At 43.8% G+C, this 26,557-nt stretch overlaps 1 protein-coding gene across 4 annotated transcripts in view; it reads left to right on the forward strand.

Moving 5' to 3' along the window:
• TMEM231 (transmembrane protein 231) overlaps nt 1–26,557 on the forward strand; it is a 100,213-nt gene that overhangs the window by 69,674 nt on the left and 3,982 nt on the right. Inside the window, exon 1 of one of the 4 annotated variants that reach the window (XM_069966151.1) lies at nt 20,619–20,699. The exons of 2 other annotated variants lie outside the window; for them this stretch is intronic. The gene's annotated coding sequence lies outside the window, so the exon portion shown is untranslated. One more of the 4 variants, XM_069966150.1, reaches the window with a different exon arrangement.

Consider the following 26,557-nt stretch of genomic DNA (forward strand, 5'->3'; position numbering starts at 1 on the left):
ACTTTTGTGTCTTATACCTATTGCGCTGGTATACCCTGCTACATCTGTATTGCTGTATATAGTGGCCACTATTGACACAGTGATGCCTTTGGCATCGCGAGTGTTAACCATTAGGGCATGCGCATAGTCTTACAGTTTACGTCACCATCACGTGTCTTCGGAGTATTCACATGACTATACATGTGACCAGGAAGTAACGCTCGCGTGGGTTACATGATCCGGGATCCCCTCCATTGTGTGAGTAATCGTATCGAGCACTATACATCTGTTCTTCATTACTAATTATCCTTGATATAAATATTTGCAAAGAGGGACTTGAGTCTCACCCCTGAGAAAGTCCTGGTGACGGAACGCGTGGGGTGTTCTGGTCTGTCCTTATCTGGAGTGGCAGCAGTCACTTTATACTTTGTATTATGATTATGATTTTGATTTTTTTGGTTATTCTTGTTTAACACTTCAGTTTCTTTGGACATTGGGGTATTAGGATTTATGAGTTTTGGATTGTTCACATCCGTTTTTTTTCACATTCTTGTCATTGCTGTATTATTTATGCTGCTACTCCCCGCATAAGCCTATGATAGGTCAGTTTTCACTGTGTTGGATTGGAACCAGTGAACAGGGCCGTCTTAACAGCATTATGGGCCCCTGGGCAGAGGTGCGAATTGGGCCCCACCCCCCGCGGCCACCGCCATCAAGACCGCCCCATCTTTGCAACCCCGCCCCTAGCCAGTACAATTACGTACAATAAAAAATACAAATTATTGTTGGCTTCAAAGTATCCAAAAAACGCAATGGAGACAGCACTTCCAACAACAATCTGCAGGGTTTATTGTCACACCAGTGCAACATGTCTCATATATACAGAGGGGCAACAACATGACTATTATATATGAGAACCATGTTGTTTCCCTGTATGTATACTGTACAATACAATATACAGGGAAACAACATGGTTCATATACAATATAAAAGTCATGTTGTTGCCCCTCTGTCTATATGAGACATGTTGTTTTGCCCTTCTCTATATATATGCCAGATAACAAGCAACAAATATTACCACCGCATACTGACTAACACCACCGCTGCTACTGACTAATCCACTGTACACATATCACTATCACCTCATCCAGTCATATAGAGGTACCCAGCTCTACACAGGCTCTGTACACCATATACATTACAGTGCAGATACATCAAGTGACTCACATGGGACGTCTTCTCTGATCGGAGTTCTTCCCTTTTCATCTTCTTCTCCATCTGCCCTGTGCCGTTATGAGAACTTCTCTGAGCCACGAATCCACAGAATCTGCCAGACAGAAATATTAGGCTCCTCACTCTGTCACCATCCTCATCTCTATACACACTGCACATCTGTATTGGCCCCTTATAGATGGCTCCCCCCTGCATAACCCCCGTATAGATGGATCCCCCCTGTATCCCCCCTATAGATGGCTCCTCCGTATTCCCCCCTTGTAGATCACTCCCCCCTGTATCCCCCCCCCGTAAAGATGGCTCCCCCGTATTACCCCCTTATAGATGGCTCCCCCCTGTATTCCCCCTTATAAATGGCTCCCCCCTGTATAACCCCCGTATAGATGGCTCCCCCCTGTATCCCCCCCTATAGATGGCTCCTCCGTATTCCCCCCTTATAGATCACTCCCCCCTGTATCCCCCCCGTAAAGATGGCTCCTCAGTATTCCCCCCTTATAGATGGCTCCCCCCTGTATCCCCCCCGTATTCCCCCCTTATAGATGGCTCCCCACTCGTATAGATGGCTCCCCCGTATTCCCCCCCTTATAGATGGCTCCCCCCTGTATCCCCCCCTATAGATGGCTCCCCCGTATTCCCCCCTTATAGATGGCTCCCCCCTGTATCCCCCCTATAGATGGCTCCCCCTGTATTCCCCCCTTATAGATGGCTCACCCCTGTATCCCCCCCTCGTATAGATGGCTCCCCCTGTATTCCCCCCTTATAGATGGCTCCCCCTGTATCCCCCCCTATAGATGGCTCCCCCTGTATTCCCCCCTTATAGATGGCTCACCCCTGTACCCCCCCCCCCCTCGTATAGATGGCTCCCCCTGTATTCCCCCCTTATAGATGGCTCACCCGTATTCCCCCCTTATAGATGGCTCCCCCTGTATCCCCCCCTAGTATAGATGGCTCCCTCCTGTATCCCCCCTCTATAGATGGCTCCCCCCTGTATCCCCCCCCTCTATAGATGGCTCCCCCCTGTATCCCCCCCTCGTATAGATGGCTCCCTCCTGTATCCCCCCCCTCGTATAGATGGCTACCCCCTGTATACCCCCCTATAGATGGCTCCCCCCTGTATCCCCCCCTTATAGATGGCTCCCCCCTGTATCCCCCCCTCGTATAGATGGCTCCCCCCTGTATCCCCCCCTCGTATAGATGGCTCCCCCTGTATCCCCCCCCCTCGTATAGATGGCTCCCCCCTGTATCCCCCCCCTATAGATGGCTCCCCCCTGTATCCCCCCCCCTCGTATAGATGGCTCCCGCTGTATCCCCCCCCTATAGATGGCTCCCCCCTGTATTCCCCTTATAGATGGCTCCCCCCTGTACCCCCCCCCCCCCTCGTCTGGATGGCTCCCCCCTGTATCCCCCCCTCGTATAGATGGCTTCCCCCTGTATCCCCCCCTATAGATGGCTGCCCCCTGTATTCCCCTTATAGATGGCTCCCCCCCTGTATTCCCCTTATAGATGGCTCCCCCCTGTACCCCCCCCTCGTATACATGGCTCTCCCCTGTATCCCCCCACCCCTCGTATAGATGGCTCCCCCCCTGTATTCCCCTTATAGATGGCTCCCACCCTGTATTCCACTTATAGATGGCTCCCCCTGTACCCCCCCCCTCGTATACATGGCTCTCCCCTGTATCCCCCCACCCCTCGTATAGATGGCTCCCCCCCCCTGTATCCCCCCCTATAGATGGCTCCCCCGTATTCCCCCCTCATAATTCACTCCCCCCTGCACAGCAGATAAAAACAAACAAACACCCAACTCACCTACCAGCCCTCCCTTGTCGCTGCTTCCTCTCCTCTTCTGCCCCCGGCTGATGCGTCGCTCCCTGAGGGATTCTCAGGGAGCGCACACATCCGGAAGCTCAGTTTGCGCCCGGGCTGGGACTTCCGGTACAGGAAGCCCCAGCGACGCGCGCTGAGGTTCCTGATGCGTGCGCTCCCTGAGAATCCCCCAGGGAGCGACGCATCAGCCGGGGGCCGGATTTCCTCTTGTGACCGCAAGCAAGAAAGTGCTTACGGTCGCAAGAGAAGGGGAAGGGGGGGCACGCAGGGCCATCTTACCCATTGGGCATGGTAGGCAGCTGCCCGGGGCCCCCTAGGACGCAAGGGCCCCCGGGCAGCCGCCTACCATGCCCAATGGGTAAGACGGCCCTGCCGGTGAACAGTTATGTGTGTATTTTAAATGATTTTAAATGTTTGTCCCTTTGCATACATGTGTAATAAAGATTGTATATACTTTTTCATTATCAGGAGGTGCAGTTGACTTTTTCCAGCTGTTTTTTGTTGGTAATTGTATACAGTGCTGCACTATATTCATTTCTCCAAAACACAAAAACCATGGTATACTTTAAAGTGTCACTGTAGTTATAACTTTCGAAATCTAAATCAACAGTAAATAAAGCAAGTTTGCAATTTACATTCATTAAAATTTTTTTAGTTATCATGCTTTCAAACAAAGCTCTACTTACCGGAAATCCAGGTCCAGTCTGAGGCAGATTTTTAGTCTTGTTCTGGTGAAAAAAAAGACTAAACACAGGCTAGTACAGAGAGTCACGGTTCAATGTGTCCATCAGATGTCTGACTTCTCTATGAGCGCTCAGATGACTGGGATTCCTGTGTTTGGTTTTTTCCAAGAAACTAAACACAGGAAGTGCTGTGTTTGCCATGATAGCTAAGAATAATGAATGTAAATTGTGTTCGTATCTATTGCGAACGACCGAACGATGTCTTATTCAATGCGAACGATTTGCGAACGAGCAACGATAAAAATAGGTCCAGGTCTTATAAAGAGATCAACGATTTCTCGTTCGGTCGTTAATCGTTAACTGCATTCCAACCGAATGATTATCATTTAGATTAGAACGATTTAACGATAATCTGAACGATAATCGTGTGGTGCAATAGGGCCCTAAGTCCCTGATCCTGCATAAATAGTGTGTAAGCCCAGCAGACAGTGCTGGCTATTAGTGTTCCTTGCTAGACTAGCTTGCTGTGACTTATAGTACTCTAACCTTTTGCTTGTTTCCTGACGTCCCAGTTTCGCCGCCTGCCTTGACCGTATTGCCTTACCCTTGACTATCCGACTGTCTCAGTTTCTTGTACCTTTGTTGCCTGCCATTACTGACCCGGACTGTTCACTACGTTTTATTGTGTTTGTCTGTCTGTGTTCTGTGTTCCACTTACACCAGCGCAGGGACCATCTTCCTGGTTGTCTGCAGCCGCCTAGGTCTGACCGAGGCAAGTAGGCAGGGACAGACAACTCTGGTGACATGGTTTATTAGGGGCATGGTGATGCAGATCACCAACATGAAAAAACTTTGTTCCAGACATAGGTGGTGAATGAATGCCACCGAAGATCAAGCACTCATTCCTAAAATAGCAAGAAGTGAGAAACCTGCAATGGTCCTCACTAAAGAGCCAGCAGGTCCCTGGTCGTCTAGTAAGCAACCCCATGACATGGGAAGCTACAGCAAATGGTAAAGGTACTGGAGTAGAAGGCAGCCCCCAAACCACCTGGCCAGCCTTCCAGGTTGCTGAGGGGTTTGGGGGGTGTTAGGGAAATGCTGTGACAGGAGGAGCAATGGTGTGTGTGTGTGTGTGTGTGTGTGTGTGTGTGGGGGGGGGGGGGGTAACTAAGCTACCAGCAAGCTCTAATGAACAGAGCCAGGAACTGCAATGCATAGTGCCCAGACTGTCCTAACCATGAGTCAGGGCTGCTTCTATAACCGCCCAATCCGGGACACCGCATGGGCAACGGAAGCTAGGGGGCGCCTGGCCCTCCCCGCACTCAGCGCCCTGCCACTCAGACTCAGGGTAATATCGTCGAACCCCGACACCACCCCAGGCAACCCCACTTCCCAGAGGGTTGTACAACGGACCTCCTCTTCTCCTTGGCACCGCCCCCCTCGTCCCGGATCTCACCCTCACCTTCCACATCAGCCTCTATCTCTTCAGCAGAGGGATCCCTCAGCAGGCACAGTGAATTAGGTGAGTGTGTGTGTGTGTGTGTTGGGCCACAGCACTATGGGGCCAATTCAAGAGGACATTTATTATATGGGATATGCAGGGGGACATATGGGGGCATTGCAGGACATTTACTATATGGGATTTGCAGGGGAACATATGGGGCAATGCAGGACATTTACTATATGGGATATGCAGAGGAACATATGGGGAAATCAAGGAGGACATACTTACTATATGGGATATGCAGAGGGACATTCTTACTATATGTGAAATAAAGTGGGACATATGGGGGCAATGCAGGGGGACATTATTACTTTATGGAAAATGCAAGGGGAAATATATGGGGGCAATGCAGATGTACATTATTACTATAGGGGATATGCAAGGGGACATATGGGGGCAATGCAGGAGGACATTACTGCTATTTGGGATATGCAGGAGAACATTATTACTATATGGGATATGCAGAGGGACATTATTGGTATATAAGGAATGCAGGAGGACATGTGGGAGCAATGCAGGGGGACATTATTACTATATGGGATATGCAGGGGGACATATGGGGGAAATACAGGGGGACATTATTACTATATGAGACATAGCAGGAGTATTATTATATGGAGGCACAGCAGGAGACATTATTACTATATGGGCAATGCAGGGGGACATTATTACTATATGGGCAACGCCGGGGGTCATTATTACTATATGGGAAATGCAGGAGGACATTATTACTATATGGGAAATGTAGGGGGGCATATGGGGGCAATACAGGGGGACATTATTACTATGGGGGAAATGCAGGACGACATATTGGGCAATGGAGGACATTTACTATATGGGATATGCAGGGGGACTTATGGGGGCAATGCAGGGGGACATTATTACTATATGAGGGCACAGCAGGGAATCCTACATACAGGGGGCAACCCACATACCTACTGACTGTAGTGCACCAAAGAGCAGAATTACTACAGAACCGGCAGGTTCTGAGGAGATGAATTGTAGCTGCAAGAAATCATCCTTGAGGTCTGGTCCACATGGAGAAGAAAAGGAAATTGACGCCTCAGATCAAAGAAGACGTCACCTGTGAGTCACTAAATTATATTTTTGTATTCAGTAGAACATTATATGTCAGGGGTGCAACGCTGCTGAATGCTGTAATACACACACTGCTTCTTCCTAGCAACCCAAATTCGCCCTGTTGCTAAAAAGACCTAGAAACTAGGAGAGATTAAAAGAATTAAATTTGTTTAGTCTGGAGAAGAGACGTTTAAGGGGAGATATGATTAATTTATTTAAATATATAAATGGCCTCTACAAGAAATATGTGGAAAAGATGTTCCAGGTAAAACCCCTCAAAGGACAAGGGGGCACTGCCTCCGCCTCAAGAAAAAAAGGTTCAATCTCCGGAGGCGACAAGCCTTCTTTACCATGAGAACTGTGAATCCTCTCCTGAAGCTGCTGAGGTCCCAGGTGTCATTACTGCAGGTAACACAGAGGGGTGGGTGTCCACAAATTGAAAAGAGTGGCATTGTTTCTGGAAGACAACAGTTATGTTTTTCATATCTTGGATAACCCATTTAATGTTACCTCTCATTGGTGTTTATGATGAGGAAATCCCTAAAAGTGGTTATACACAATTCAAGTTAGACAAGATCTGTCATCATGTTCCTCATCCTTTCTCACCATACATGCATGTTATTTGTAAATGGGGCTGAGGGGTTGCAGAAATGTCATCAATGCTTCTCAGGAACTTCTCAAAGGAGAAAAAATCTAACAATCTAATAATATCTCAGTCAAGTAACAGAAATTCAGCTGTTTATAGCACAATCTATACATTCTAAATCATCAACAGATACCACCAAATGAGTGTGATTTACTGTGAATGCTCGCATGTGACTTTAAGACTACATTTGGCTAAACTGATCCAGTGTGTAATAGCTCCTACAGGGCACCAGGAGCAGGGGCATCACACAATGCTTCTTTCCTTGATGGGGTCTGTAAATAGGTTTAGGGGGATAAATCATGTTTGAGGGTGTGATTTCATAGCTCCTAATTACACCCCCTTTTACACAAGCCGATTGTCACCTCCTTTGTCTGAGAATTGACCCGTGTAAAAAGGACAACAATCAGCTGAGGGACAGGCAAATGCCTGATCCTTGGCTGATCGTGTCTTTAGAAAAGGCAAATTTAAATAAACAGGACAACTTAACCCCAATTAACTATATATATATATATATATATATATATATATATATATATATATATATTTATTATCCAAATGAAATACTGCACACACAGGGGCGGTCTTGGCATTTCTGGGGCCCCAAGCAAAGTCATGTCTGGGGCCCCCCATGCCCCCCCTCCTATAACAGAGTGCAGTTACATCCAGTGACTTACAGGAGGCATCTTCTCTGATCAGCGTCCATCCAGCGTTAGCCACCTTGAAGTCTTCTCCCGTCTGGTAATCTTCCCTCCAGAATCTGTCAGAGAAATATTTTAGGCTCCAACAATACAGTAGTTAGGTCCCCTCTACGTCTATATAGTAGTTACGCCCCTCTGTGCCCCCACAGATTAAAGGTGTCCCTGTGCTCCCACTTAATAATTAGGTATGTTCTGTGCCCCAGTATAGTAGTGAGGCATATAGGCACTTCTGTGCAGTCCCAATGTAATTAAGACGCTGTGTGCTGCCCCCAGTTATATAGACCCCTTGTGCGCTGCCGACAGTAGTAAATACCACTTGTGTGCTGCCCCAGTAGTATATACCTCTTGTGTGCTGTCCCCAGTGGTATATAGACCCCCCTGTGTGCTCCCGCAGTTATATATAGACCTGTGTGATCACCCAGTTATACATAGCACCCCTGTGTGCTCCCCCAGTATACTATATAGACCCCCTGTGTGCTGCTCCCAATCGTATATACCCCGTGTGCTCCCCCCAGTTGTATATACCCCCGTGTGCTGCCCCCAGTTGTATATACCCCGTGTGCTGCCCCCAGTTTTATATACCCCCTGTGTGCTCCCCCACTTGTATATAGCCTCCCTGTGAGCTCCCCCACTTGTATATAGCCCCCCTGTGTGCTCCCCCCTTATATAGCCCCCCTGTGAGCTCCCCCACTTGTATATAGTCCCCTGTGAGCTCCCCCACTTGTATATAGCCCCCTGTGAGCTCCCCCACTTATATATAGCCCCCTGTGTGCTCCCGTTTATATAGCCCCCCTGTGCGCTCCCCCACTTATATAGAGCCCCCCTGTGTGCTCCCCTGTTTATATAGCCCCCCTGTGCGCTCCCCCGTTTATATAGACCCCCACTGTGTGCTCCCCCCGTTTATGAAGCCCCCCTGTGCGCTCCCCCGTTTATATAGCCCCCTGTGCGCTCCCCCTGTTTATATAGCCCCCTGTGTGCTCCCCCCGTTTATATAGCCCCCCTGTGCGCTCCCCCCGTTTATATAGCCCCGTTTATGTCTCCACACATTATTATATACTTAGTCACACGTATGCACATTACATATACAACATACAATATAAGCTCCAGGCTAGTAGAAAACCCCCCAACGGCTAGCTCTCCCACTAGGTGGACCTATAATCCCTGATTGTGTGTCACTCCATGCTCACAGGATGGCTCAGGTGGATGTTCTTTCCTGGGGACACAGGACTCTCTTCCAAGGCCCTAGCTTAGTACTACGTTGTCTGGATAGGATCCTCAAGGTTATTCTATTCCAAGTATTTATTGTATCCAAAGCCTAGGTCAACGGCTTATCTTAATATTACTCCTAGCTTCCAAGCTGTGCCTGAAGTGTAAATTTTATCTTCTCTCGTCTACCAGCATACCAGCTGTGTTCTACAATATGTCTGTGAAAGCACAAACGTCTATTGTATAACTGAGGTTCCTAAATTGTGACAGAACTGTTTATTGCCCTACAGGGAACTTCAGCCCAAAATTTTTATATATATATATATATATATATATATATATATATATATATATATATATACACTCACCGGCCACTTTATTAGGTGCACCATGCTAGTAATGGGTTGGACCCCCTTTTGCCTTCAGAACTGCCACAATTCTTCGTGGCATAGATTCAAGGTGCTGGAAGCATTCCTCAGAGATTTTGGTCCATATTGACATGATGGCATCACACAGTTGCCGCAGGTTTGTCGGCTGCACATCCATGATGCGAATCTCCCGTTCCACCACATCCCAAAGATGCTCTATTGGATTGAGATCTGGTGACTGTGGAGGCCATTTGAGTACAGTGAACTCATTGTCATGTTCAAGAAACCAGTCTGAGATGATTCTAGCTTTATGACATGGCGCATTATCCTGCTGAAAGTAGCCATCAGATGTTGGGTACATTATGGTCATAAAGGGATGGACATGGTCAGCAACAATACTCAGGTAGGCTGTGGCGTTGCAACGATGCTCAATTGGTACCAAGGGGCCCAAAGAGTGCCAAGAAAATATTCCCCACACCATGACACCACCACCAGCCTGAACCGTTGATACAAGGCAGGATGGATCCATGCTTTCATGTTGTTGACGCCAAATTCTGACCCTACCATCCAAATGTCGCAGCAGAAATCGAGACTCATCAGACCAGGCAACAATTTTCCAATCTTCTACTGTCCAATTTCGATGAACTTGTGCAAATTGTAGCCTCAGTTTCCTGTTCTTAGCTGAAAGGAGTGGCACCCGGTGTGGTCTTCTGCTGCTGTAGCCCATCTGCCTCAAATTTCGACGTACTGTGCGTTCAGAGATGCTCTTCTGCCTACCTTGGTTGTAACGGTTGGCTATTTGAGTCACTGTTGCCTTTCTATCACCTCGAACCAGTCTGCCCATTCTCCTCTGACCTCTGGCATCATCAAGGCATTTCCGCCCACAGAACTGCCGCTCACTGGATGTTTTTTCTTTTTCGGACCATTTTCTGTAAACCCTAGAGATGGTTGTGCGTGAAAATCCCAGTAGATCAGCAGTTTCTGAAATACTCAGACCAGCCCTTCTGGCACAAACAACCATGCCACGTTCAAAGGCACTCAAATCACCTTTCTTCCCCATACTGATGCTCGGTTTGAACTGCAGGAGATTGTCTTGACCATGTCTACATGCCTAAATGCACTGAGTTGCCGCCATGTGATTGGCTGATTAGAAATTAAGTGGTAACGTGCAGTTGGACAGGTGTACCTAATAAAGTGGCCGGTGAGTGTATATATATATATATATATATATATATATATATATATATATATATATATATATAACTATAATCGCGGCTGAGCACAGTTATGACGCGGCAGAGGGGGGCCGAAGATTACATCACTGTCAGAAGAAATGCCGACGGGGGTCGACACGAATCAGGTATGTATAATGCACTACACTTCCAGGTCCACGGGGAGGGGTCGGGGAACACGGGGAAGGGGGCCATTCACATACATAACATACATTACAAAGTTGTATAACTTTGTAATGTGTGTTATTTTGTTAATAACTTCTTAGCGCCGCACTACCCCTTTAAAATCGCTCTATTACCATGCATATAACACTTTTATTCATGGTCTATGGTCTATGTGTGAGGTGTAATTTTTTGTGCCATGATTTTTATCGGTACCTTAATTGTGACTTTTTGATCGCTTTATGTTACAATTTTTCTGGATTTGATGCGACCAAAAATTAGCAATTTTGCACTTTGGAATTTTTTTACGCTTACCCCATTTACCGTTGGAGATCAGGAATGAAACAAATTAATAGTTTGGGCGATTACGCACGTGGCGATACCAAACATGTTTATTTATTTATTTTTATTTATAAAATGGGGAAAGGGGGTGATTCAAACCTATTAGGGGAGGGGATTTTCTATTGATAAAAAACATTATTATTTTTTTACACACATACTAGAAGTCTCCCTGGGGGACTTCTACTATTACTACACTGATCCCTCATTGAGATCTATGCAGTATAGATATACTGCATACATTGATTAGATCAGTGTTCTATTGCTCTTGGCTGCTTGAGAGCAATAGAATGCCAAGCCGGGATCAGTGCCATTACAGCGCAGAACCCGGCTGGTAACAGATGCGGGGATCGCCCCTCCGCTATATATATATATATATATATATATATATATATATATATATATATATATATATATATATTTACCTTGATACTTATGTATTGCACTACAAAGTTCTTCAGTAAAGACTAAGGGGGTTATTAAGTCTGGCGTTTTCTGCGCCGGACTTAAAAATGTCCCCGCAGCTCCGACGGTACGGAGATTTATGTAGAGGCGGACTGCCTCTACATAAATTCCGTGCACACCAGTGTGCGTGGCAGGAAACCTACGCCAGCTCAGAGCTGGAGTAGGTTTCCTGCTTATTTTTACACCAAAAAAATGATGAATGAAGTCCCCCCGCCCACTCCAAACCCCCTTCCCGCCCGCCTGGCGTATCGGTCGGAAAGGGGCCCAATGCAAATAATTTATTCGCAAAACGGCCATTTCAGACAAAAAATACGCGTTTTCACATTGATAGATCTCCCCCTAACTGTTTAAGTGCCTGGTGCTTATTAGCGTGCGACACACTGCACAGCACTACCCCTACCTAAAACAAGAGATGCCATTTCAGTGTATCCAGGGTTGGACAAATCTACCTCCCTTGGTCTCCGTGACAATTGCTGTAGGGGTACTTCAACTAGCCCAGCCACATAACACCTGCCCCCCCCCGATTCGCTGGTGACTATGTATAGATTCTTTATTATGTTCTCAACCCCTGCCTGCATCAGATTTTCCATTTGTGCCAAAGTTCCCCTTCAATAAATCTGGCATGTTTGAGGCTCCCCAGGCAGAAGCTGCTGAAATGTTTGCCAGCTCCGAGGTAACATATATTTGTGCCATGTCCATGTCCCATAGTATACACTCCGGCCGGGATCCCTAGCGGTGCTGCAAAAAAACATACATGTCAGTTTCCTGCGGCCGCTATTCACTGAATAGTGGCCGCAGAAAACTAGTTCGTGCACACAATAGAGGGTGTGGCCCAGAGCCATTGTGTGCAGCGGTGAATTGGGATGCCGACGCATCCCAAATCAGCAGCAGTGACGATAATCTGTCCGGTACTGCAGTACCAGCCGGGATGATCTTCGCTGTCACTGCCCATTCCGTGACCCGGCCGGGTCATGCAACGGCCGGTGTCTTACGCCATGAGAACATGGCCCTAAGTTGTATCCAACTTCGTCAGCCATCGGTATTTAAATGCTGAGTAATCCGACTGGAGCATGCTTGAGTCATGTTCATGTCTACAACTTTTTACAACCTAAGGGGTTTATAATTTCTTTACACTATTGTAAACTCATACTGGCTCAACTTTACCTTGTAGGTAAAGAGACAGCACCTTTTTCCAGAGACAGGATTTCAAACTTTTTGTACAACCCCAGAACATATTTATATTTTATGTTTCAGTTTAACCCTTAGGTTTGTCCAATTCTTTTTTGGGGCATTGTTTGTCTCTGCTCCTGTATCTACTTTATAGTTTAGGCGAATGTACCATCAGGTACATCCGCTTTAGGTGTGACATGTTAGAACGGTAGGTGCCGCAGTCGGTTTTTTGAATCACAGTCCAGTTCCCTGAGCGGCGCCAGCCTATTACTGGGCACCGGCCCCAACTGAAGTACTGGAGGCGGGCCAGCCCAGTGTGAGGAAACCACTGCCCCTCTGTGACACGGCTCCATTAGAATCAATAGAGTGCTCCTAACAGTTCCCTAGTGCTACAAACGGTTTTAACAGACTGTGGAGAAAATGACTAAGTGGACGGAAAGGGCACTGAGGATGAAGGTAAGGGTCCTATTCCACGGGCCGATCAACGATCAACAATGTAAACGAGCGCCAATCTGGTAGATCGGCGCTCGTTTACTGGGCCTATTCCACGGCCCCGATGATCGTTAAGCGAGGGCTGCAGGGACATCATTACCGATGTCCTTGCATCCCTTGCACCATACATTACCTGTCCGGGCTGCAGGTCTTTTCCTTCTCCCGGGGTCCCGCGCGCAGCAGCTTTGGAGCGGGGCTGTCTGAACTGACAGACCGCTCAGCCAATCACTGGCTGCGGCGGTCCCGGCCAGTGATTGGCTGAGCGGTCTGTCAGTTCAAACAGCCCCGCTCCGAAGCTGCTGCGTGCAGGACCCCGGGAGAGAAGGAGAAGACCTGCAGCCCGGACAGGTAATGTATGATGCTGCTAAAGTTATCGGTTGCCACCGCGCACCGCTATTCCACCGTAGCGATGCGCGGGTGGCGAACAATGATTTTAGGTCTGAACCTAAATGATCATTCTCTTTATTCCACGGAGCGATATTCGGCTAAACGATTATCACTCTGTGGAATAGGCCCCTAAGAAGCATATTTTCATCCGCAGCACCTCCTGCGCAATAGGGACATATCAGCAATAGGGAGATTTTTCTATCCTGCTGATAGTTCCCCTTTAACTCTTAGGAAATGGATACACAACAGAATACGCGAGGAATTTCAAGCAGAATCCGTGCTGCAGGGCATTAAACAAGGTTGTAAGTTATTTGCCCACGCTTCCACCTGCTTCTATGGCTCTGGGGGCACTGTCGGCCCACTCAGCCGATCTGTGGCTGTAGCGGGACAGCGTACTGATTGGTTGAGCGGGCCACCAGTCACCCCGGAGCCAGAAAAGCAGACGGGAGTGCAGGCAGGTAAAACATCTTGTTTACAGCCCAGCAGCTACATAGTCAAGTAGAATGTGGCCACATTCTCACAGAAGAATGAAAATCCATTTAGATAATGCAGAGCTATAGGCCATAACAGTACAGATTATTGCAGCAAAGCTCGCAGCCAGACATTGGCTGTGATACAGTACATGTAAATTCACCCTAAAAATGTTCTCTGTTTTGACAATACTCACTTGTTAGAAGGATCTCATGACAAAAGACAGATCTCCAGGTAGAAGGATCTCATGACAAAAGGCAGATCTCCAGGTAGAAGGATCTCACGACAAAAGACAGATCTCCAGGTTAAAGGATCTCATGACACAAGACACATCTCCAGGTATATTCCTGCTGGGACTTCTGGGGATCATCTGTGATTTGTCGAGACACCTAACAGTAAGGGTATAGTCACACTGATCAAAAAACTGCATCAAAAACCACACAGTTTCACAGTTTTTTTTTCCATGTGTGCAAATACCCCTAAGGGGACATTTATCAAGACCGGAGTACAAGTACGTCAACTTAAAGAACCACCCATTTTTCCTGTCCTAAATTACTAAGAGGCCTAGGTGTAGATTTAGGTGTGGATTTGTGTCATGATTTACGCCTGCGAGCGAGATAAATTAGGTGTTGGAGAAGGCCTCCTGTCTGCCTTGCCATCCCCCCTTGTCCTGCCCATTAGGCAAGCCGGGCATATGGCTAGCGTACGCCAGGGAGAAGGGGTGAATCTGCCCCATTTCGGTAAAGTATCCCAGGTGCGCAAACTGATAAATGTGCCCCCCAAGTTTTTAATTACCCTACAGCAGGGGGGGGGGATTCTGCCTGAGCGATCGACTCGGCAGACTGTAGGAAATAGCGGCGGTCTGCATTCGCCACTACTATTACACGAAGCAAGGGCAGCAGATCGTTGCTAGGCTGATTGTTTGCGTTTCAGCCCGTTGAAAGACAATGATCAGACAAAATTGTGCATGTCGGCTGATTGTTGTCTTCTATTACACAAAGCAATTATCAGCCGTAACGGCCGATTTAGGCCAAATATGGCTGATAATGGCTTTGTGTAATATGGCCTCAGAAGGTTTGTGCAAACAAGCCTGCTGATATCCCCCTGCAGCTGACTGCCTGATGTCTGTGCCGCTGTCCTCGTTTTGTCTGTCGGCCCTGCCGTTTTTTTTGTTCTGTTTGGTTAAGAGCAAATATGCAAATCTGCTCATTAGGGTGTTTTCTGGCAGTGGGAGGCACGCCCTTGGTCAACCTCCTTGAGGATGTCTTCACTATGCATATTCATACATGCATCATCAGGCCAGTCTTTGTTGTGCTTTCTGACTAGCAGGATTATGCACACATAAATATGCATAGGGAAGGTGTCACTGTAAGAGATGGCAGGCGGGCTGAGGGGGGTATCCACGGGGTCAAGAAATGCCCCCATATTTGCTCAAACACAAAAAAATGGCAGGCTATGACATGTATGCAGCTGCAGTATGCATTATTTGCATGAACCTGATAGTTCTCCTTTAAGATTATGTTCCCACTATGTACAGATGAGTACAAACAATGGGTCGTGATCATGTTTATAATAATTTATTCTGGACACTATTTTACAATGTCCTTTGTTTGCACTCATCTGCACTTGTGGGAACATAGCCTAATAATAAGCTGCCTAGAAACCTCTCCCATTGTAGTGAATTGGGTCTAGTCCATGGGCTTACTGTGACGCATATCTCTAAATGTTGTTAAAAATAGCATAGGTTAGACAGATGCCCACGTAATGTACAAAAATAGTTACATTGGAAAAAAAATGTACAATTAGAAAAGAGACAGATTAGAAAAAAAATATGTTTCTTGATCTAATCAGTAAAAAAAAAGAAATCTAGGTGGTAGATTTGCTTGAAGGACTTTGTATGTTACATGAAATATTCTGAGTAAGTGGTAAATGCTATTGGATGTTATTGTTTATTACTTTAAGGAAGTAGAACAAAATCATTGTAAGTTCAAAAGTAATGTGCATGATAGGTAGAAACGAGCCTTAAAAAGTTAAAGGATAATCCAGATAGGATTGTAAAAATGAAAATGTAAATGAAGTTTTACATATCTTAGGTAATGAGCAATTTTTAAAACTGCTAGTGGAAATGCATTCTCTTATAAACCCCCCTTCAGAATACCTTGATAGACAGTTTTAAAAATATGTTGATTTCCTGCATATCTGCATAATTCAGGTCAGCTATTGTCATTATTTAAAAAAAATTCAAGGTGGAAGAAAGTATGAGGTAGATCACAGTAGATGTCTCCTCGCTTTACATTATTATTCTGCATTAAAGGATTATTATTCATGGTGTAGGATTTTCTTGAAACAGACTTAAAGTGACTCTGTACCCACAATCTAAATCCCCCAAAACACTTGTACCTTTGGATAGCTGATTTTAATCCAAGATCGGCAGGTGATGCAGTTATTGTCCTAAAAAACAACTTTTAAACTTGCAGCCCTGTGCCAAACTGCCATGGCCTAGAGTGTCTGTGCCCTAACTTTGCACCACCCCTTCGTCCCTCCTCCCCACCCTCTTCATCATTAGAAATGCCACTAGCAGGGTTTTTCCTATTCCTCTGCAGTGAACACTGCACAGGTGCCTTAACAATCCAGCCCATGTGCCGTGCTCACACAGGTGAGGAAAAGGAGAAAATCTGCCTGGAGCATTCCTAATGATGAAGAGGGTGGGGAGGAGGGACAGAGAGGTTGTGCCAGCCTAATGCACAGACACTCTAGGCCACACCAGTTTGACACAGGGCTGCTATTTTAAAAGTTGTTTTTTAGGACAATAACTGCATCACCTGCCGAACAGACCCCAGGACAGATCTTGGATTAAAATCAGCTATCCGTAGGTACAAGCGGTTTGGGGTGGACAGATTGTGGGTACAGAGTCACTTTAAAGTGTCCCTTTCATTATACTGTAACTTTCAAAATCTAAATCAACACTAGATGTGATATAAAGAAAGTTTGCATTTACATTCATTATTTTTTTTTTTTAGTTATTGTAGGAATATCAAAATAGTATAGAAGCTTCGGTAAGACCCAGCAGGGATATGAAGTGGACTTTACATTTATTAAGGAGAGTTCTGCCACCCCCTCTTTTGATAAATTGTTTTGCTCAACCCAAAGAGTCTGTAGTCCAGGGAGTACATAGGAGATAGCTTATTACACAAAGCTATCATCAGCCATAATGGCCAAATTCGGCTAATAATCAATTCCTGTAATAGGGCCTGTACTCTCTTTGAGACTGGGCTCCTTATACCATATCACAAAGAGGCTCATGAGCATTTTTTGACAGCGGTCTACATGGTGATACCAAGACACTGAAAGACCATTAATAGAAAGAGACCTTTTTTTTTCTCTCTCTTTTCCTTCTTCCTCTTTTTCCTTTTTTTTTTCTTTTCTACTCTCTTATCTAATCTTTTATCAGGTTCACCTATGGACCTGTGCATGCCAAACCCATCCCTATTATCTGCAATGTTCAGATTACTAACAAGATGTGCACTTATATTATTACTTATACAAAAGCTTCACTATTTTTAAATGCTGTTATCATCTGAAAAATGTTTATTGTTTCCTATGCAAATTCTATGTAAAACGTCTTTTTGTTGATGTAATTTTATATTGTATAATAAAAATAGATAGGAAATAGGAAAAAGTGAGTGCACAGTTTGTAGAAAGGGGATGTAAGTAAGACTGCACGGATCACAAGAGACTTTGATTCTGAAAAGTGTTAAGTGAAGCTTAATTTTAAACAAAGATTGAGGTGTACAAGCTAGTTATTTATATGCTGGAGTGCTCTCCAGTATATAGGTCTCACAATTCTCAGGCTAAAAGAACAGATAGGCTTTTTATGAAACAGGGACATATTAAATGCACTATTGTGTGCTTTTCTTGGCTCATTCTCCTGATCGGTGGAGATCTCAGCGCAGTAAATCCCTGTAACATGTGAAAAGTTTTTCTTACTGACAGTTCCCATTTAAGAAATCCCAATAGAACAATTGATCTTAAATGTTGATCTAGATACAAAATGTTATACAGGAGAGAGATATACTATTATGTTTTGTGTGGATAGTTTAGGGGTACTCTGACATCAGGTTAGCACAAAGCAACTGGTGGATAAAAGTATCCACTTGTAGTTCAGGGTGCCATTAGACGAATGAGGGTGAAAGTATTGTCGGCTGTTCCAGGATTAGAGATTTAGCCTTGGTACTCATGGAGGAGAGGAGTGTAGTGACTCTCCGCTCTCTAGAATTGAGTCACAAGCTTTGTGGTTTGGTGGCATTTCATAGTTTTTAGAAGCTTTGGTAAGATTCAGTTGCAAGTGCATTTAGAATAGCTACTACCAAGTGTGAGCCAAAGATAGATTTACTTAAAGTGGATATAAGAGAAGGATATCTCATAACTACCTATTTTCAGTAGAATAACACTTTCCATTAGTTTCTCTTCTGTCTGGTTCCTCTTCCAGTTGGTTCAACCATTATGTCTTTGGCAGCCATCTAAGCTTATATTAAACTAAAAGGTCACATTTCTTCCGACTGGTAATAGGAAAGATTGGTGTTGATGTAATTGTGTTTGTGCGGATGTAGATAGGTATATTTAACATCGTCAGAGATCAGTGTACTCCAGGAATTTCTACGAGACTATGTTTAGATGTCTAGGTTTATGACATATGTGGACGTCAATAAGGCAGGAGGAAGAGTCCCTAAAGAATTTACAGTTTAATTAGAGGACTGTTATTTGTCTTATTTGTAAACATAGCTCAATCACAGGAAGGATATCAAAGCGAGCTTGTATTGTTGTTCCAGTGTATTCCTGTTCTGTGTTGAGATAAACTTTGCTCCAAGAGTTAAGGCCTTATTACACAAAGTGATTATCATCCGTTTTTGGCCAATAATCGCTTAGTGTAATAAAGGTCAACAATCAGCCAACATGCATGATCTGCATGATTCTGATCATTTCCTTTCAATGTCTTTCAACATGTTGAAAGACAAACAACTACAATAGCAATGATCTGCTGCCGTTGCTCCGTGCAGACCCTCTCCATCTTCTATGGGCTACTCCCCTGCAGCTTTGAAGCTAAGTTCACACAATGTATTTTTTATGACAAAAACAGCCATTCTTGTCATAGAAAAATGTGTTGCATCGATGTCAATGTAAACAATGGCCATTGTTCACACAATGTTCAAACAATGGCTGTTGTTTGATACGGCCATTGTGCATTGAAATCAATGTGGTTATTATTGAAAACAACGGCCATTGTTTGATTCTCAAAACAATGGCGGTTGCTTTAAGTGCCAAATAACGCCTGATGTTTATACGTGGTGTGAATAGAGCCTGAATAGTCACTTCATCCAGAAACATTGCATGCTGAAACTTTTATAACTTTTATATCTGTTCCTTAAAGGGAAACATCCTAACCTGCTGATATGTCCCTATGGTGCACTGAGGAGGAAGGTAAATTTCTTACCTTGATCATCGGCACCGTTTTCAGGAATCTCATATTTAAAAGTTAATATGCTAATTAAGCATTTTGGCGCTCTGAAGGCAGGGCTACTGATCTGCCATGGCTGGCCCACCCCTTCAAATGAGTATTAGGAGGGGGTGAGCCGGCCAGGTGGATAAATGCATTGAGAGCAGTAGCCCCAACCCCAGTGCACTGAAACACCTCATTAGCATATTAAATAAACTGCTAGTATTCTGAAAACGGCACAGAGGATGAAAGTAAGAAACTTATCTTCATCCTCAGCGCCTTGTGCTCTATAAGGACATATCAGCAAGTTAGATGCTTCTAGATGTTTCCCTTTACATTCTAATTAACTCTGAAAAGTATCTTCTATACAGCATACTACAGTGCCTTGTGATCTGTATGCGATCATATAGGCATTTTTATGTGAATCTGTCTTTTTCTGTATTTTTGTTTCTCATTTTGGATCTCCATTCCCCATGTTTTTAAGATCTGTACCCTTGTATCCCACCTATTTCAGTTTTCTATCCATGTGCCCCACTTACGCTAGATCAATGCTCCTGGATCACCTTTGATATTATCACCTTTCCATGCTGACCCTCCTTTTGTGCCTCTTCTATTCTATGTTTCCATCTTTCTGGCCCTTCAAATATTAGCCCCCATATCGGTACAGTATGACCCTTCTTCATAATCTTTATCTGCGCCTGTGCCCTTGCTCTAAAGAACTTCTCCATCCTTTTTCTTCCTTTTTGTGTATTTAAGTTGTCCCACATTACTTTGTTTCATCCATGCGATCCTACATTACTTTCTTCCATCCATGTGATCCCTTTTCACTTGTTTTGTACTTACTACTCCCTCCTTATTGTGTCCTTCTGTTCCCTTTGCCAGTATATTCCCTGACTCTGCCTCTCAGACCATTTTTCTGTATATCCGCCCCTGTTCCCCCCTTCTTACTATCTCAGCATCCTCTTGCTATATATTTCCCCCTTATTTCCCTCTGTGTCCCTCTGTTCTGCAGCTGATCCTGTAGCCATTCTCCTCTCCTATCAGTCACTGCTCTCTCCTGTTGTGCAGTAGCTGTCACCGCCTGTACAGCATTCCACAGCACCAGGTGACAGAGGGTTGGCTAAGACCTGTCACTCATGCCCTCCCTTCCTCCTGCCCAGGACCCCTGTGAGGGGCGGACACTGGCACTCTCCCCCGCCCAGCATAGAAGACCCACAGCCACGTCTGAATGAGGAGCATTGTCCTGTAAGGAGAGGAGGAGGAGAGGTGAGTGTGTGTGATATGTGGGGGTAGGGTTGCAAGCTTGGTATGAGGGGCACCATCACCACCCTGTGACGCACAGAGCAACACTACTCAGCATGTGAGTGTAATCCTGGCACACAGACATATATGCTCCAGCTACAGGTACTATCCTTGTATGCAGACATGTTTATATACTTATTATTATTACTGCAAATTGTTTCTTTTAATATTACGTTGAGGAAATGTACATGCAACATCTAAAGCATTTGAGTAGTTAATAAAGGATAGAAAGCGTATGTAGACCATGCTGCGCTAGTTTGTAATGGTTTGTCTTATACAAAGATAGGGTTTTTAATTGTTATATTTATATCATTTGGCTATTCTCAGTTATTGTGCCCAATAGGTTTCGCAGAAGGCTGTCTGGGCATGCTGGGAGCTGTAGTTCCACAGATTATAGCACCAGTATACTTCAGAACAGAGAATGCTCTCGCATTGTATATAATGCTTAGTTGAATTTAAATTGTACCTTCTAGGCTTTTAAAGAGCGATTCTCCTACAATGCCTATTCATTATATTTATATGTGATGATTGTTCAGGATGCAGTCGTTTGCTGTTCACTAATTGGTCGCTGTAATTCCACATTCGTTTGCTGTAGTTTTTCATTTATTCACTAACCGTTGAGTGTAATTTCACATTGTTCATTCTTTTGCTGGAATCAGATCGAGTAAACGATTACAGTGACAATTGTAACTAACGACTATCATTCCGTGTAATGTTACGTTTACACGGCGCAATAATTCGAGCGATTAACGATTTCAAAGTAACGAAGTGTTTTTTATAACTATCAGCGTTTAGACGGAACGATATATCGTTTGGAAAAATCGTTATTGCGATCGCTTGAGCCTATCTCACATAATTTTAGGGTCAGATCTAAATCAACGATAAACAACACATGAAAGATTTTTTTCATTGTTGTCTGCAATTACACAGGACGATTATCATTTAAATTCGAACGATAATCACACGATAATTGCCCCGTGTAATAGGGCCCTAAGACAGCCCCAGGTTACTGTCACTGACATTGCCTATTATTGTACGTTAGAATGTTTTTTTCTGACCTGCGAAGGAGTCTGTTGTTCTTTTGAGGTCCTGTCTGTGTAAATCCCTCTTCTCTCTCTGCGTACAGTTATTGGATGTGTGTCTTCTTACACCTGTGTGTGAAGTCTTCATGTGACTGTTGCTATGCAGTTACCGGAATGTTTTACTGTAGAAATTGATTCTTAAGGACACAAATATGACAATAAATGCTACAGTTGTTAGGGGGGCTTTACATTCTACAATAATACAAACAAGGCTAAACGGCGTATGCGACTAAAAAGTAGCGATTATTTTATTTTGCAATTTTACCTACATGTGACAGAGTAGCTATGAGAAATGTAAATACAGGCACGTTTTTATGTATAGCAACCCTGGATATTTCTCAAGTGACTGTGTTCACCGCAACTTAACATCTAAATCAGCTGGTAGTTGGAAACTGTTCTTCTGTCTTCCTGCTTATTATCCCTACTACAATAACATCTACTCCCTGAAAAAATTAGCTTGTAAGGAACTAACACGTCTGACAGAATTTTTCCATAGGATATTAAATAGGCAAGAAATGTAATATCTATCTATCTATCTATCTATCTATCTATCCCTTCTCTAACTTTTTATATTGTACCTCCAATGACAATTTTTTGGCTTTACTCCTGTACTGGCATTATGCAGTGTGTGTCTGGGTACACGTCATATATGTTCACACGATGGCTGCCAGCGGTAAACTGGCATGGTACAGAGCTGATGTCATCTCCCTAGTTTTCAAGAGTGCTGCTCATATAAACTCACTGATTTCTAAAATGTACTCATAAATTACACAATGTACACCAGAAAACTATATTGTAAGGTATCTATTAGGTCAAGGAAATGATGGCAGAGGGATGCTCCAGTGCCCTGTGTCCCTCAGTGTCCCCCTGCCATCATCCTCTCCAGCACCTACAGCCCGCAAAGCTCTGGGAGTCGGGTCGTGACATCACTATTTTATCCAGGAAGTGAAGCCTTGATGCAGTAGTAAGTGCAGGAAAAAAAAGCACTTTATAAGCATTTCCCGTAATAAGTGTATATGGGTAATTTGTATAACTTTTTTGGGGCAATATGTTACTTTAATAAAAATTTTCACCGCACTTCTTTAAACAACATGCAAACTTTAATTTTTGGTTTGTGAATAGTATGTGATTCCCTAGGCTTGTACTAGTGATATTATAGAGGTGTGAGGCACCAGAGGTGTGGGAAGTTTACATTGTGTATATGGGGATTAGGAATGTGAACTGTCATTCTGTGGACAGTCTCTTGATTTATACAACCAGAAAACAAATACTTTAATCTCTTATTAGTATGTTCCTCCTTAACCAACAAAATGATCGACAACATGCCCCAAAACTAAAATGTTAACCCTTTCACTACCGTGGGTCATTGATTACTCAATGCCCAGATCGTTTTGGGACTTCAGTTTATGGTCCTTGGCTATCACCGACAGCCAGGACCCGCCGAGGATGACACAGGCACGGCTTCTGTGCCCGTGTCATCATGCATTGTAAAATAACCTCGCTGCAGCCTCGGGCATAGGCTGCAGCGAAGTTAGTTTACTGTGCAGCAGCGTGAAGAGGTTAACATAACTGACTTAATAATTTATGGAATCAGATCTTTACTTGTTTTTTGTATGGTGAGTTCATGAGCCATATGTACTGATATGAATTAATACAAGTAGCTAATTTAAGCTAAGTTCAGAGCGGGGAAAGGCGGCTGTCTTGTAATATTGACGGCCGCAAATAATCATCATGATTATATTAGTATATGAATAAAAGCCGTTGTTGAAATTGTTGACATTAAATGATGGCCTTCAAATAATGAAAAATTCATTAGACTTTTACGTTAAATCAATTGACTGTCCCTGTAATACACAGATGAGTCCCATCCTCCAGTACAAACTGTTTGTAGTTGATAGTACATATCGATATGAGACACTGGGGTAATTCCCTGTATAGCAGGTCATGTTTATGAGATAACACTGGTCATGATGGCAGGACTAACACCCATCAGAATCAAATGGAGACGTCAATATAACACTGTATAACACCCATCAGAATTAAATGGAGACATCAATATAACACTGTATAACATCCATCAGTATTGTTTTGATAGGAGAGCCACGGTGTATACATGCACGTATACAGCTATATACACCTGTATATTCATGCCTGCACAGTTAATAGTTACTGTAGAATCTTTAAAAGTTTTGCAACTATCCTATTATTTACAGGGATAACAGACTTTTTGCTCCCTACTTTAAGATCACACATGAGAAATAATATAGCAATATTAACCAACATCATGCCTTTATAGATGTACTGTGTGTGAAAAAAACCCCAAGACACTAATATAAGTACATTTTTATCTTTAAATACAACAGCTAAAAATAGGGATCATATATAAATAGCTTATAATAATAGCTCTACAGCCATGGGTTGTCTGGATTCTAATCTCAGTCAGTGAAAACTTTTAAAATTTGTAACTCTTGCATTACTTTTTTCTTCTTTCCTCCTTAGGGTGTGTCTTGATCCTTATTCATGCCGCCCTATACTACCCACCATTCTTGCCATCCTAGTATTGGTATATAAGATCACACCTATGATTTAGTCTGTGTACCAACTGGTTCCTAGCATGAATATCCAATATGCCTCCTATCTCCTCCCCTTCTGGCACATTTAATACTTGTACACTCTAGACTGCGGACGTCATGCTGAAAGCAGTTCACAAATCTACCATTCTATACATCTGCAACAAGGGTGTGTCCTGCACAACAATGTACAAAGTGAGGTTAAAATAATTCCCTTTAAAGGGAATCTGTCAGCTGTATGTCACTTTCCGAACTGCTGGCACTCTAAGGCTCTTTGACTCCTTGTATTATAGAATAAAAGCATTTCTAGCATTATGGAAGCACAGACAGATATATGAAAGGTACCATGTTTCTCTTTGGTCTAACAGCTATTCAGGAGCTTGGAAAAGTCTCTTTGTACCAAAGAATAAAATAATTTTTCTATATTATGGAAGTACAGATGTATTTATGAAAGGTAACACATGTCTCCTTGATTTAACAGCTATCCAACAACATCAGCAGTTTGGATTAACCGTTTCCCCCTAAAGGGATACTGAGGATGGGAGGCTTTTTTCCCAATATTGCCAGGGAAGGGGGGTATGAAGACAATGATGTCTACTTATCTCTCCAGCTCCAGCACTGGGGCCTGCATCACACTACTCCGGTCCCCTAGTCTCTGGCCGCCCACATCATTTGAGAGGTGGGACAGCCATTGAAAGGATGAGCAGGCCTGCCAACGTCATGTCTCAAGTTCTCACTTAGACTAGGGCACTAGAAAGCCCCAGTACTGGAGCCAGGAAGGTAAGTGAATGTCATTGTCTTCATCCTTCCCCTTCTGGCCATACTGAAACAACATCTCTCACCTGGAAACCCTGGAAACACAATGTATCTTTATTTGACCAAAATGACATACAATGCTAAAATATTATTATTCTCTCTCTGGCTAGAAATATAATCAACCATTATACTATGCAAGAATATAATGAAATAAATGTGCAAAAGCAATATGCAGCAAATACATTAAGTGTAATGTGTGCAAAAACTGATTGCTACAATTACATAGGACACTACTGCGTGCAACCAATACATAAACATGAAAATCCCCACTCCCTTTCCTTGTTGTGGGCAGTGAAGATGGAAAAGGGGTGTTAATGCAAACTTTTTGCCACCTGCTCTGTCTGCTTAGTGTGGAAGTGTGGATAATCATTGTATAGATTTTTAGATTTATAGTCCCTATTGGAACTCTTGCATATACCCTTTTTGATATTTTATCACTGTATGTAATTTTGATTGAATAAAAAATGCATTTTGCATTTTCTTGAGGGGTTGTTTTTTATATGAAGCACTGAACCCATGCATTTTTAAAGCTATGCCTAGTAACACTGATTTATGTCATCAACAACACAGCACGTAATAGGATACGTACAATAGGTTGCACAGTTTAGTAATATAACCACCAAGATACTGAGTAGAGCTGTACACAAACAGTGTCACTCTGTCTCTGATAAAACTCAGTATACATTTCCCTTATATTCTATATTAGGGCCTATTTAATAAAAAGGTGATAATTAGAGTACTGAAGGACACTCACGTAACATGGAGAACATACAAGTTGACGCAGTTGTACTTAAACTATTTGAGATCTCAACTTGCAGGTCACATAAGGTGTGCACCACCAATATCCAGACATTTCTAGCAAGGAAAAGAAACATCTACTGCCACCCCTTTGTTCCAAGCCATGCCGAGGGAGTTTCAACTTACAGACCTTCACTAAAAATCCACTGGCATGCACCAGTGATGGTACAGGGTTCCTCTTAGTAAAGCCTATAACCCTTTCTATACCAGATTATTGTACCTGTGTGTGACCCTGTGGTCTGCTATTTGCCATTGCTCATTATAAGGACCCACCTCTATCATACTCTATAGCGGATTATAGGTATGTCACAGAGATGGGAGCTTTGCAGACTATCACATATTTTCCAGCAGAGAACAGATGGGTGTATCCTAGACATTGTTTTTTTTAGTTTGTAACATCTAAGATACTGTACTTGGAGGGTGAGTAGATAACCAGCAGTATAGCAATGAGAAGGCCCTATTACACAAAGTGATTAATGGCAAATAATTTCTTTGTGTAATAGAGGACAACGATCAGCCAACATGCACGATGATGGCTGATCATTGTCTTTCAACA

The sequence above is a fragment of the Dendropsophus ebraccatus genome, chromosome 4, assembly GCF_027789765.1.
Source record: "Dendropsophus ebraccatus isolate aDenEbr1 chromosome 4, aDenEbr1.pat, whole genome shotgun sequence".
NCBI classification, from domain to species: Eukaryota; Metazoa; Chordata; class Amphibia; order Anura; family Hylidae; genus Dendropsophus; species Dendropsophus ebraccatus.